Here is a 14,780-nt window from a genome sequence, read left to right as displayed (position 1 = left end):
TGCTGCTCGTAAATGTTTGTTAAACCAGAGGTTCTGTAAACTGTCTAACATGGCTTTTTCTCCCAAATGTGCTGGACTGTGTGCAGTGTTGATAATAACTTGAACCATAGAGTCGAGGAGAAACCATGTGGTCCTTCCCTTCGTCATCCATCCCTGTTCAGTCTGGACCCCTCCTTGTTCAGTCCATTTCTTTATTTCATCTGGAGTAGCATTTGTCTGTATGTCAATGACATCTTGTGTGGGATCCCTAACTGTCATGCAATGTGTCAGTGGAGATACGTCAGTCTTTGTCATATCAGTCGTATGAGTATGAGTCTGGGCTGTATGTTTCGCTGTTCGATCTGCCAGGTCGTTACCCTGGGAAATAGTGTCTGTGACTTTTGTATGTGCTTTGCACTTCATGATGGCTATTGCTGTAGGCAAATGAATTGCTTCCAACAGAGCTTGGATGAGGGGACCATGCTGGATTTTGGCTCCGTGAGAGGTCAGGAAACCCCTCTCTTGCCAGAGAACACCGAAGTCGTGTACGACTCCAAATGCATAGCGTGAATCTGTGTATATGTTTACTTTAAGGTTCATGGCTCGTATACAGGCTTGGGTCAGAGCAATGAGCTCTGCTGCTTGAGCTGACAGGGTGTCAATGCGATGTGTTTCTAAGACTTTAGTTTCAGTGGTCACTGCATATGCGGCCACTAGCTCTCCTGTACTTGTTCTCATACATGAACCATCCACATAAAGTGTCAGGTCTGGATCGGGCAGTGCAACATCTGTCAAGTCTTGTCTGGGCTTCGTGATTGTGTTAATGACATCCACGCAGTCATGTGGAGTAGGATCTGTTGTGCTCGATGGTAAAAGTGTAGCAGGATTTAGTGTATTGCAGCGTCTGATTTCTATGTGTGGTTGAAATAATGTCAATTCATAACCTGTCAGTCGTGCTATGGTCAAGTGCTGGGTCTGTGTTCTGTTTAGGAGAACTTCCACAGAGTGTGGAACCTGTACTGTCAATTGATGTCCCAATACAATGGAGTCACTTTGTCTGATCGCTAGAGCTGTTGCTGCAACTGATTTTAAGCACGCAGGCAAGGCCTGGGCTACTGGATCCAATGTACTCGAAAAATAAGCACACGGTCTGTGTTTGTCTGCTTGAACCTGAGTGAGAACCGATAACGCTGTGCCATCACATTCTGTGACAAAAAGTGTAAAAGGTTTGCTGTAACATGGTGTCGCTAAAACAGGTGCTTGACATAAGGCTTTCTTTAATTCGTCAAAAGCTTGTGTATGTTCCTGAGTCCAAGGGAGAACAGACGAAGACGCTGCCTCCTGTGTTGTCAACTGTATAAGTGGTTTAGCTAGAAATGCATATTGGGGAATCCATTGTCTGCAATAAGAAGTGAGTCCAATAAAGGCTCGTACTTCCTTCTGTGTCTTGGGTTGTGGAAGGTGTGCAATTAACTGGATGCGATCAGGTGTCAGCTGCCTACCCCACTTGGACAGCAAGTGCCCAAGGTACACCACTTGCTGGGCACAGAATTGTAACTTCGAAGGAGACACCTTGTGTCCCTTGTCCGCCAGGAAATACAAAACTGTCAGTGATGCATGTTCACATTCTTGTTCACTTCGGGCGGTGATCAACAGATCATCGACGTACTGGAGTAGGGCAGTGTTAGCAGGCATGTGGATACTGTCAAGTTGTCTTTTCAATGCTTGGCTGTAGATGCTTTGGCTTTCTGTGAATCCTTGAGGGGCGCGTGCAAATTTGAAGCTACGGCCATTTAAACAGAATCCGAAAAGGTACTGGCTTTCCGGATCAATGGGGACACTAAAGAAGGCGTTCTTGAGATCGATTACAGTAAAGAACGTCGCCTCTGAATCAATAGCTGTCAATAATGAAGAGATGTCTGGGACCACTGGATACTGTGGTACAATACATTTATTCAATTCACGTAAATCGATCACCAAACGATAAACTGGAGGTGCATTCGGATCAGTGCGTTTAAGAATTGGAATGATAGGGGAATTACAAACATTGGAGTCGGTTTCTACAACCACTCCTTGTGCAATGAGCTCGTCAATGATTTTCAGTAAAGCCACTACAGCATCAGGTGGTAACTTGTATTGTCGGATTCGGGGCAGTACAACTCCTGGCTTGAGTGTAACACGGTATGGTGTAATGTGCATACAACCTACGTCAGTGGGGCCTTGTGCCCATAAATGTGCAGGAACATTCTGTAACCTGGGATCAAAATCTCTCAACACATAATGACCCTTAAAATCTCGAAGGAACAGCCTTACTCCTTCCGGAGAACAACAAATTACAGCTCCTAGAGCTTTCAGCGTTTTAATACCAAGCAAGTTTTCTGGACATGATTTTGTGAGCAATAAATCTGTAGTACGGGATAATGGACCAACTGCAAGAGGAACTGGTTTCGATACTTCATTAACAATAGGCTTTCCTGAAAATCCAAGGGAAACATTCTGTGAGCCTGAGAGGGGTGCCCCTGAAACCTCGTCATGACTAATGGTAGTTCTGCTTGCCCCTGTGTCAATCAAAAATTTTCTATCCTTTCCTAATACCTGACTATGTACATAAGGACCCTCTTGATCTACAGGAACCTCAATAAGAGGCAAGCCAACCTCCCTCTCTAGGCTGTTTCATGTGTACTGCTGATAATCAGGATAATCGGATTGTGCATACTGGTACATCTGCTGTGTGACATGTTGTGTTGTGGCAATGGGCTGGGGCTGTGGTACCGCTACAGTCTGTTGTGGAACCTGCATAGGCTGCACATTCTGCGGAATATGTTGTTGGATCTGGTCCTGTCTAGGTGGACGTGGTCTCTCTTTAGTTTTACCTGTGGCTATATTGTCTTTCAGAACTGCACAATCGTTTACATAGTGACCTGGCTGTTTACAATAGTTGCATGTCCCTTTAACAGGAGCTGCCGAATTGTTGGACTGTGTCGCACCCCTTTTCTGACCATCAGCTGGAACTGACTGAGCAACTAGCACTTTCATTTTCGTGTCTTTCATACGTCTCTGTTCGTGATCATGTTCCTCCCTAATTCTGTTCTGGTGATACTGTAACATTTGTAACATTTGGGAAGGCGTATTTGCTTGCCATGTGCTCTCGACTTTCAATACACGGTTCTTAACCTGGGGTAATGAATTCTCGACTAATTTGGTCACAAATAGATGTGGGTAAGACTCGCTACTTGTTTTCAGGCCACTATTAATAATAAAACATTTCTCGAATCTAGAATAAAAATCACTAGTGTCTTCGTCGTGTTTCTGTTTGCAGGCCGAGATTGCATCCCAGTCCTCCTTTTTAGTTGTCAACAATCTAGGCAAAACCTGTACTAATAATCCTGGTAATGCTTTAGTTTTCTCCCCAAGACCTAGACCTGGGGTTCGTCCGGTTTCTTCGTTTTCCAATTCAGTCCAATTAATCTTTTTATCTCCCACTTCCCATTCTTTTTCTTTGAGTTTCTCATAAATACCGGCAGGCAATAGCACTTTTAATATTTTCATAATATCGGGATATGTATAATCTCCCATGAGTAACATGTCTTTTATTTCACGGTGAAACCCTGCTGGATCTTTATCATGACTAGGCACTATTTTCTTCATTTCCAATAATTCCATTTTAGTTATGGGCGTGTATACAAATACACGTTGGAGCTCACCCCCTGGAGTTGCCTGAACGGGATGAACTTCTCGTAAAGGGTTCTGTCTATCTAGGTGAAAAGGATAGCTTACTGGGGGTGGAACCAGAACGAAATGTGGAGTCAAAAATGTTCTGTATCTATGACGTTGTTCGAGAATAACATTAATCAAATCAGTACCCAGGCCTCTCCACCTATTCAGGAGTAATTCGTCTAATACATTATACAGGGGACCTGGATCAGAATGCTGACTTTCATATAACATAATAATATGTTGGATCATGTACATACCAACTAAACGTTGTTCAGTCGGAGTAAGACTCAAAAATGTTTGCGCTACTGAGTCGTCTCTATACACGCTGTCATTATCGGCCCACTGTACTGCGGACCGTGCTAGTTCTTGTTCACGCATTGTACTCAGTTCATTGTAACCTATTCTATCTTTCAGGATTTTATCAGTGGCTTTAAACAACTGTTCAAGAGAACAATTTTCCGGTATGGGGGGAAGAAAACGTCTTTTATTTTCTAGACGTATTGGTCTGTCAAAAGGTCTATCAGAAGAGTACTGTTTAGGGAGTTTCGCCCTACCTACGTAAGCTATCGTGTCTTGAGTCGCTGCTGGATTCTCTGGTTCTTCCTCCTCTGAGGAGTCATTTTCGTCCCCTGTTTCGGTTGTCCTGTTGGCTTTGCGTCGGGCATGTATGGCTACTATTTCTTTACGGATTTTTCTAGACATGGCATCTATACATTTCTCTTTGTCATGCTTACAATCTGCAATATTCTGACTCCATTTTGTCAATCCTTCCATTTCTTTTTGAGAATAACCTGGCTGATCTTGTTCCCTTATCAAACAATTTATCAAAAATCGCAATATTAACCCTTGAGTCTCGACTTTCTGATATGCCATGGCTTCACGAACACATTCTGGACCCTCCCCCGATCGAATAAAGTGATATATTTTGTCTAGATGTTCTGGCATATCCGGTAATGTCATCAAATAATCTGTAACACGTCTTAAACGTAACGATGCTAACAACAGGTCCCCTTGCTTGCCAGGGACCGGATCGTATCTACAATCTCCAATTGTTTGTTTGAGCTTTTCAGCTGGGCTTGCTTTAGGTGTACGCTGCATTGCTAATTCTCTCATTGTCAATCGATGTAATTGTGGCGGAGTGTGGGGGAGGCCTCCTGTGGCACCTCCTGAAACGGAAGCATGAGCATAACCTGACTGTGGGGCGGGCATATGTAATGGGATTGAACCCTGAGTTGCATCTGTCGAAAAAGGATTAGTAGGGGGAACAGTAGCAGGAAGGCCAGTAGGGGAAGTGGCAACATGTGCGGGAAATTGGTGACGTGGAGGGGTCGTGGCTTGATTGGCCGGTGCAGGATGCTGAGCATTGTTATCAGGGGGTACGGGTAGTACGGGCACATTAGTATAAGCTGGAGCTACACCATCTAAATAGGAAGAAAGGAATATATCTGCTGCGGTCTGTTTATGACGGATCTTGGTCGGAACTAATGGTGGCGGCAGATCACTTGGCATATCCGGGGTCGCCTTGGGCAGGCCCTCGGCTAGAACTGGATACAGTCCTGTAATAAGGGCATTTCTCTGTCGGTCTTGTTGTTCTATTCTGACTCGTTCTCCTTCTCCAAGTAGTTCCTTTTCTCTGGCTTTTTCGGAATCCTCTCTGCTTTTTTCTGCTTTTCTGAGTTCTTTCTCTGTCCGTCTATGCGATTCTTTGCGCCACAATTCTATGGCATCTTTCTGCGATTGTCTGGCTTTCTTTTTCCATAACGCTTCTTCTACTCTCATGATACACTCGGCATCCCATGTCCCTGTAACGGGCCATCTCTGATTCTCTTCCAAGTCCTTCGTATAGTCCACCCATAAGTCTAAGTACAGTATGGCATCTAAGCCATGCCTATGGCACATAAAATGACCTGGAGTGTCCCTAGGTGGGACAGGAACTGCTTCTTCGAGTATCCCTTTCCTAGTTCCTATCTGTCGTAATTTAGAAAACAGAGGCATTTTTACCTCTTACCTGGACGCAAAACACGGTGACCACAATAAAAATACAAACAGTCATTCATACCACGACATCAATCACATTGACACATTTCGACCAAAACAAAGAATACTGAAACACTGAATCACTGTATTACTAGATGTACTGCTAAACAGTACAGATGCACTGCTAAAACAGTACAGACCGGATCTGTGTACCCAAACCCGTCTTGACCGGATACAAATTAATGCACCCGTCTTGATGCGTCCCCAGCAATGGTACTCACCGGGAAGCACGGAACGGAAGGCCTCGGAAACTCGACTGGACTGGACTGCTACGACGTCACTGCTGCTGCGCACTACGCATGCGCCTCGACGCTTTGGACAGGTGGGCCTCTGGACACCTCGACACTGCTCTCTCGGCTGGGCTCTGGTCGAGATCCTCCGCACTCCTCACCGCCTCGTCTGGATGCTGTCCCGCAGTCTCCGTCTCCACCGTAGGCCTGAGGGAGATACAGGAAAACCTGCAGATGCGCATAGGAGTCCGTCACGGCTGTGGTAGGGGGCAAGGCCTGCGACGCATCGCCGGCGCGTGGGGTGGGGGAGGGGTCCCTATTTGGGCGCCAAATTATGTGGTTAATATAATTTACCGTACAAGTTTTTCCATATGATTACTGACAAGTAAAAGTATAGCTCAATCAAATGAGAGTCAGAGTCTGTGGTGTCTGAGTCATACGGGCTTTAATCGGGATGGCTCGAGCCATGGAAATCAATTCCATCAATACAAGGGTTCGGGGAATATGCAATGATGGCAAAAAGATGTCAACGATTTATTAACAGTACATGACATATATAGTAAAACTGTACAATGGCGATGGATACAGTAGGCGTGACAAGTGAAAAGAATATGATAAGAACACATGTGCGTAGCAAAAAGGCGTGTATAAGGGTGTGCACGGAGGTGTGTACTGGAAACGTCACAGAAACGTGTCACAAGTGGGTGGGTGTATAGAGGATTCTGCAGAGTCAGCTGGAAGTGCGGATGCGCGCGCAGCTAATATGACGTAACATAGACGTGTAACTGGGGAGAACTTTAACACTAGTAAAGGAGACAGAAGTCTGGGATGTCAGAACGACCTGGACCTATGACATATCTGGTATCTTATGTTTGGAGGATGTATTATCTGGAGTAAAAGGTCTCTCGGATAGAAGCTATACTATACTGAATGCTAGTGCGTGCATATGTGTCTACGTGTCTACGTGCAGGGCTATGGACCTACTATGGCAACGGGAACTGTAAATTACTTGCATGGAGACAGGAAGACTTGCTCTTTGCTCTGCAACCGGGGATATGTTTACCTAAATCACTAGACAGGAATGTGTTTTCGAGGAGGCTGAACAGATAACTTGAAGGCAAAATACTGTCTTGGCAGGCAGGCCAGGTTGAGCCAGGCACTGCTTTGCTTGGCAGGAAGTAAGGCAGAGGTCAGGGATGCATCTCCACGCTGCAGCTTTCAGAGGCAGAGACAGAAGTGGTTCGAGGGCAGAAATCAGGGCCTAGCTCGACAGAGCCAAGAAAACGTGAAAGTGCACCATGTAAAGACGTTGGCATGGCATGGTTAGGAACTGAATTATCAATCCATTCATGGTGGATCTGATAGAGGACATGTTGACGTTGGACGCAAATGTATTTGCGTCTTCAGATTCGGTTGCGGAGGGAAGTTACATGCACTTAAAACTCGTACATGGAGACATTGGGGTACACGTTAGGGGACATATCTGACCATAGAAATTTCAATTACCTCATCGCAACTCAGTATACGGTGATTAATCAAATGTCTTTTTCTTTGTTTCACAAGACATCCTTCAGAACCAATAACGGCATGTATACCATTATTAATGTTTTCGGTAATATTCCGTTTAAAAATATAGTTTTGCAGCACTTCATAGAGACAAATGTTCTCAAGATGATGACTTCTATTTGGATAATATGTATCCAACATATTTGTTTTCACAATATCAGTACTTTCAGGCTCTTTTTCAGCTAAATATTACATTTCTTGTACAGATTTAAGAACTCGGTTTCGTGTTGCAGACACACCCAAATGATTCTTCTAGATTTGAAGTAAAGACTTGCAGATGATAAGCGATCCGAGCATTCATACGCTCCAATTTCTCAATGCGATAACATATTCAAACTGTAACTGTATAATTTCTTACTTAGACTTCTCATGGGAAATCTTTTCCCACATTTCCTTCAATACCGTCTTTTCTGACTTTGTTATGTACGATGTCACATATCCAGCAACAGCAATGGAATTGCCTGCAACATATTGAATATCCATATTAGCATTCCACATGGACAAAATGACTGGGTTGTAGTCATTTATGTATTTTTACTCTTCATTTCTTCTTAAGTTGTAGGTATTTTTTGGAGACTTTCCTGTGATATTATGTTGAAAAGATGACATTAAACTGTTCACTCTTTCTTTCGATATTACAGGTCGAGGAAATGCAAAACGGCATTTGCTGTAGAATTTGTCTTAGATTTGTACTTTCAACAACAGTATTTGCCATAACGATGGCTTTGGAATCGGTAGACTTGTTGTTTTAAGTCCTTATTTTGTGTACTTTTGGGTACTTCACATGTAGCATATTCTTCAATAAAAGACAACACAGTATCATCTGAGTCTGTTCCAAATTTGGGAGCATCTTTGATCCATAATAGCATATGTATGTGAGGAGCACCTCTCGCTTGATACTCCTTTCTCCAAAAGAAATCCAGAACCTCTCCGAGAGGAGGATTTTTTTACTGGTGATAAAAGACATCATAGCTTTGAATCTATGATTGAAATACCTGCATACATTAACAGGATCAAAAGAGCACAATTCTCCAGGTGTCTTGTGTACGATATTTGGTATATTTGGATTTGCCTCTCGAAGAAATTGAAGTAAATCATCCCAAGCATATTCATAAACAGCTTAGAGTAAGGAACCATGTAGGAGTTCCTAAGCATACATTTAAGTTCTCCATGACGATGGTACCAGTAATCATTAGTAACACACTGACATGCCATCAGATTAATCAGCTGAGTTTCCAAAACATTATCTTTCTGCTGTACTTTATCCATGAATTCCTTTGCCGAAACATTTTGCAGAAGTACACCTGTTTTCAATATGTGGTTTAATGCATAAGAAAGTCCAGACAAATCACTCTCAAACAAAAGATGAAACAAATATGGAATACATTGTCGAAATCTTGCATCTTCTGCATATAATCTTGATGTCCGGTAATTAGATGCTGGAATCTGCAGAGGTCGTTCATCATATCGTCCACCTTTTCCTGAAGGAAACAACTGAGGGAAACAACGAGCTTCCAAGCTTTTTACCCATACACTAATGGGACTTCCTTTTGCTTCTTTCATTTGAAATAACTCTATAGCATTCCCGATCATTTCTTTGGAATGCAATGGATGAACACTGTAATGTTCATAGATTTCTTCAGTTTTGGACACATCCACTTTTTCAATTTGTACAGATGGCAAGTCAGTATCTTCTTGTACAGTTATTTCTTCTTCTCCCACATACACATTTTTGTAATATTGATTATTTTTTACCAGATACAATGTTGCCTTTTTCACTTTCCTAGCATCCACTAATTCTTGCAAGATTTTCTTACTCTTAGTAGGTACACCATTAACAAGAATAATTAAAGGTTCATCCTCTACATTTTCTACACCAATAGTTTCAATATTTTTGTTTAAATCTAGAGGCAAATATACAACTCTTCCCTTTAATCCTCTTTGTAAATCAGAAGGAGGAAATCTTCCTGTCTTAGGCTCCATACGAACAATAGCCTGAAATGGATGCACACATTGAATAAGAATAGACTAATAGGTATTTAAATCCATCAGTTCAGAAGGAATATTTACCAACTCAAGATTATTATGCAGACCTCAAGCAGGCATTTTGTTCTCTTCTAATTTGTTATAACAATATTTACAAATGCGCTGATCAGAACCCAAATCAAAACAATTCTCTACCAACAAATAAGTTGCAAAATCCTTCCACTCATTATTATTTTCCTTTTTTCACTTTTTAAATAAAGATCAACAGTCCTGGTCTGATTTATATAATGAATTTGTCAACAACAGATACAAGAATAATTTGGCCTTTCACCTGAAATCACCTTAAACTGTATAATTTCTTGCTCAAAATGTTCTACACTGCACTGTCCTACATTCTCTTTCACATTTTCTTCTATTAATCTCTCACTTTCAGCACTGTCTTCCTGAGGACCAAAGTAACTAATCTCAATTTTATCACAAACATTTGTTACATCTGATACAGATCCACGCAAAAGAGCACTGTTCAACTTTTTTAACATTAGTGCAGGACTTTTCGCGTAATACAATGTTCTGACTAATTTCCTCATCTGAGTATGATGAGCTGCTAACATCCTGAAATGGTGGAAAACACTTCAACATACTTTTTTTTAGAAACACAAGGCAGAGAATGACCTTGCAAACCAGTATTTTCTCTCACTCTGCAAGGATCTAGTCCTTGTAACATCTTAGTCTTTTGTTTAACACTTTTCTTGTTATAATTTTGTAAGAAATTGTGTAAAAAATTAATAGATTCTTGCCGCACACTGCAAATACTACTACAATTCCAAGTGTACACTGGAACTTTAGGACGTCTTCCTAAAACTTCATCAGTTAACACCTCTTCTGCATTTCTAGGAACACATTTTTCTTTCTCAATCGGACAACCATTTCAAACCTCATAAGCACGACCACTGGTGTCAACTGCATGCAACAAATCATTACTCTGAAGATAACTTTCTTCATTAAAAAAAGGCTAAGAACTTGGTTTGATAATTCCTGCTCTAAGGCCAGCCGAGACCTTAAGATGGCCCTGAAAACAAAACGGAGAGACCCGGTTCGTATTAAGGCCATGCGCACCAGGTATAACAAGTCCCTTGCTATACGAAAGAAAGAAAGGGAAAGAGGGAAAGAGGTAAAGGCAAGTGTTTGGGAGACCCTCTTAGATCCTAAAACCTTGGGAAACAGCGCCAAGTTCTGGGAAATTATAAATAACCAACCAAGTAATTCTGTCCTTGGCACAAACATCCCAGAGGAGGAGTGGGTCAACCATTTTAGTTCGATTTTTAAAAGTAATAAGTCTCAAGCAGAATATAGTTTTGTCGCTCCTAAGGAGAATTTTCTGCTCTTTTCAATTAATGAGGTTGAAAAAGGAATCCAAGGGCTAACAAGTAACAAGGCCCCAGGACCAGATGGCCTCCCTCCGGACATTTTTAAATCTTGCACATTGCTATGGGCTCCTGTCCTTACCGCTGTACTTAATGCAGCAGCGGTCTCTGGTTGCCCAAAGTCGTGGGGGGTCTCCACCATAGTACCCGTGTTTAAGAAAGGAGACCGCAATAGCCCCCTCTGCTACAGACCAATATCTTTAATTAACTCTGTGGTCAAAGTAGTGGGGGGAGTAATCTTAGACAGGTTAGTAGCATGGGCAGATGAAAACAAAGTAATATCCCCAATCCAATATGGCTTCAGGCCCGGTCACTCTACGGTCACCCAGTGTTTGAACCTGTATATGATCATAGGGAAATACACCATGGCCCGGCAAGGTACAATTCACATGGACCTATCATCGGCTTTCGACTGTGTAAACCGTTGTAGGCTCTGGGACGCCATGGCCAAAATGGGTGTAGAGCAGAACCTAATTAACCTGTTAGCAGATATGCGTTCCGACACGAGAGCAAATGTCCGGTACACACAAGATCTAAAAGTAACTAGAGACTTTGGAGTGCATCGGGGTGTCCGGCAAGGGTGCATTCTAGCCCCGTTCCTTTTCAATCTATATATAAATGACCTGGAAGAGCATCTTCTAAATACGGGAGCAGATTACCCCTATGTCGGACGGAAAGGTCTGCCGGTTCTGCTCTATGCGGATGACGCAGTCCTGCTATCCAGGACTGCAATTGGTCTTCAAACATTGTTAAATTCCTTCCTTGCTTTTATGAAGTCTCGAGACCTGAGCATTAATAACTCCAAATCCTACGTAAGGAAGGTAGGCCTAGGTAATAAAAAGCCAAACTCCCTCAATTGTAATGGGGAAAAAATCCCAGTAACAAAAACATTTTCTTATCTTGGTGTCCTGTTCGATCACCAACTGAACTGGGGACCCGCGGTACTGAAGAAAAAGGGGGAGGAAACCAGGGCAAATGCAGCAATACTTGACTTTGCAAGAAAAATGGGCAATAGCCCGGTGGCTGCACTGCTCCAACTTTACCAGGCCAAGAGCGTTGCCATTGCATGCTATGGTAGCGAGCTATGGGGGTACGCCTCACTAGGAGGCTTGGAGGTGGTAGAAAGCAACTTTCTAAAACAGGTATTGAGGGTTCCAAGGGGAACAGCAAACTTTTCTGTACATGAAGAGTTGGGTCTGCCTTACATTAGTGACAAGATAGCCGTAATCCCTTTACTTTGCTTGCTAAACTGCTGGTTAAACAGTGATTTACCCCTTACCCAGCAAATCTTGAGGGAAGCATTAACATGGGAAAACAGGCTTAAAGTTCCCTGGATTAAGTACTTAAGTAACTGTTTTACTGAACCAGGGCGCCCAAGCTCTTTTCAACCCCAAAATCCATTACGAAATCGGATATTATTAATGTGAAGAAGATCTTTATCACATCCAGGTATTTAGCTTGGCAGGATGGCGAACTAAAGAAAGGCAGTGTACGGAAACATGTGCTACTAAAAACCTCTTTGCTCATGGAACCGTACCTGTCATGGCCCATGTCAGGTTATGACCGTTTCCTGCTGACGAGGTTTCGCCTGGACTTATTTCACCTATTATTGGCTGTACCTAAGGGGACCCACCGTGGTCAAGTGTTGCCGGCTTGCGGCTGCGACGAAAAGTCTCCGCAAGACCAGGCACACTTTCTTTTTATCTGCCCCTACTACACTGTACCACGGAGGCTATACTTAAAACCTTGTCTCAAAAAATTGAACTTTGCACAAATCAGACCCGCACTTTACTACCTTCAGCTGTTAAGTTGTGATTGCACTTTATTTGTATGCAGCTTTTTAAAACTAGCACTTAAATTTAGGAAAAGCATGGAGGGGTAATGGTGCTACTGATAGATATATTTTTAGCTAATAATAATTATTTATATTTTTATAGTACATTCTGCTTGTGACTTTCTTGTTCTATGTTGCTTTTAAAAAAAATATTTTTGACTGTATGTATTAATGTATGTTTAATGAAATATGCTTTTATGGTTGTTACTACGAATAACCGAATAAAGTTATTTGACTTTACTTGACTACTACAATTCCAAGTGTACACTGGAACTTTAGGACGTCTTCCTAAAACTTCATCAGTTAACACCTCTTCTGCATTTCTAGGAACACATTTTTCTTTCTCAATAGGACAACCATTTCAAACCTCATAAGCACGACCACTGGTGTCAACTGCATGCAACAAATCATTACTCTGAAGATAACTTTCTTCGTTAAAAAAAGGCTCAGAACTTGAACTATGTTTCCATTCACCCCCAAAAAACTCACAAAAATTACTTCTGTTAATTAGTCTTCTCCACTTACTTTTGGACTTCATTAAATAGATTCGCTGATCTTACTCTATTGATTACTAAAATAAAGAGTTTTCTTTTTAATTCCAAAGCTTTCTCAACTACATTTTTATAGCGTTCTTCTTCTTATAAAATGCAGTTTTTTTCTTATATACCTTAATTTCTTTCATTAAATTTGATACCAATCTATTATAAAACATTTTTTCCTAATCTCCATGAATTGCTTTTTTCTCCTTGTACTATACACAGTTTTGTCTGCACTTGATTTTGCATTATTCTTTTCTTTATTAGTAGTTTTTTTTTCTTCGTTGCTGATACACTAAAGACATTTTTCTGTTTCCGAACACCACTCTTAGTCTTTAGTATTTTCCTCAAAAAAGTGCTCCTGCTCTTACCAGGACTTTCTTTCTGTTTGTTAAGACATCTCTCTTCATGTAAATCTTCTTGGTGAGTTCTGTTCAAATACACACTTTTCTATCGTTGCTTTCTCTTTTGGACCTTTGTTGGCATGATGCAGTATTTTTAGTATCGATAAACACAACCTATAATAAAAAAATATATATAACATTACAAAAAAATATATCAAATATTCTATTATATTACTTAGAAGAACAGAGGGAGGAGTATGCGGACAAACCTCGGAGTATAAAAATAAGAGGACTTACAGCAAAAGAACAAGGAGTATGAAGCAAGGAAAATTTCATAAAAAATGAGAGTATAAATAGACAGTACAATATAACGGAATATAGAAACAGCCGCGGCCCATGGAGGGAGTTGCGATGGGGCAGGCAGGTGGGGCGGAGGAGGGGCAGGGTGAGGGGTGATAAAGAATGGAATCTGGGGGCATATTACCAACAAGTAGCAATATTTATCGCTAAATAGTGTTAGCAACGATTATTTTATTGCTGCCTATTGCTGGATATGTTAGCGGAGAAAACATGCTATTAGCAACGTTTTTCTCCATTGTGCTAAAATATCCAGCGATAGTGGCGAAATGCATGAATATCGTTGAGAATACAGCAATATTCAAGCATTAGAGATGAAATGGTTATCCACCTCCCATTGAATAAAATTTCTAAGAACTGGTCTGGGCAGGTGTTAGTGTTTGGAGATATTCGCGCTTAGCGCAAATATTTCCAACGCTACGCCTGCCTTGCTAATAGGCGATAGCGACTGCTTTCAGTCGCTAACTGGTTGGGTATTCCCACTTTGCACGTCATAAGCGATAAACATCGCTGACATGCAAAGCGGGACCCAAACTGCTCGCTATTGTCTAAAAGCTGTCGCTAACATCAGCTAGCGACAGGTTGCTAATCGGGCGATAGAATTATTGCCGCTTAGTGGCCGAAAACGACGCTAAATCTGTAATAATTGGCTATCGCCCCCTTGGTAATATGCCCCTTGGATCATTGCAGGTAAGTAAACAATTAAATTAATAACATTAATTTCGGGACATATTATGAACAATCGTCGATAGATTATTGCCGGTTTTATC

Source organism: Lissotriton vulgaris, chromosome 4_1 (assembly GCF_964263255.1).
Source record: "Lissotriton vulgaris chromosome 4_1, aLisVul1.2, whole genome shotgun sequence".
Lineage (NCBI taxonomy): Eukaryota > Metazoa > Chordata > Amphibia > Caudata > Salamandridae > Lissotriton > Lissotriton vulgaris.
Note: the sequence above shows the minus strand (reverse complement) of the source record.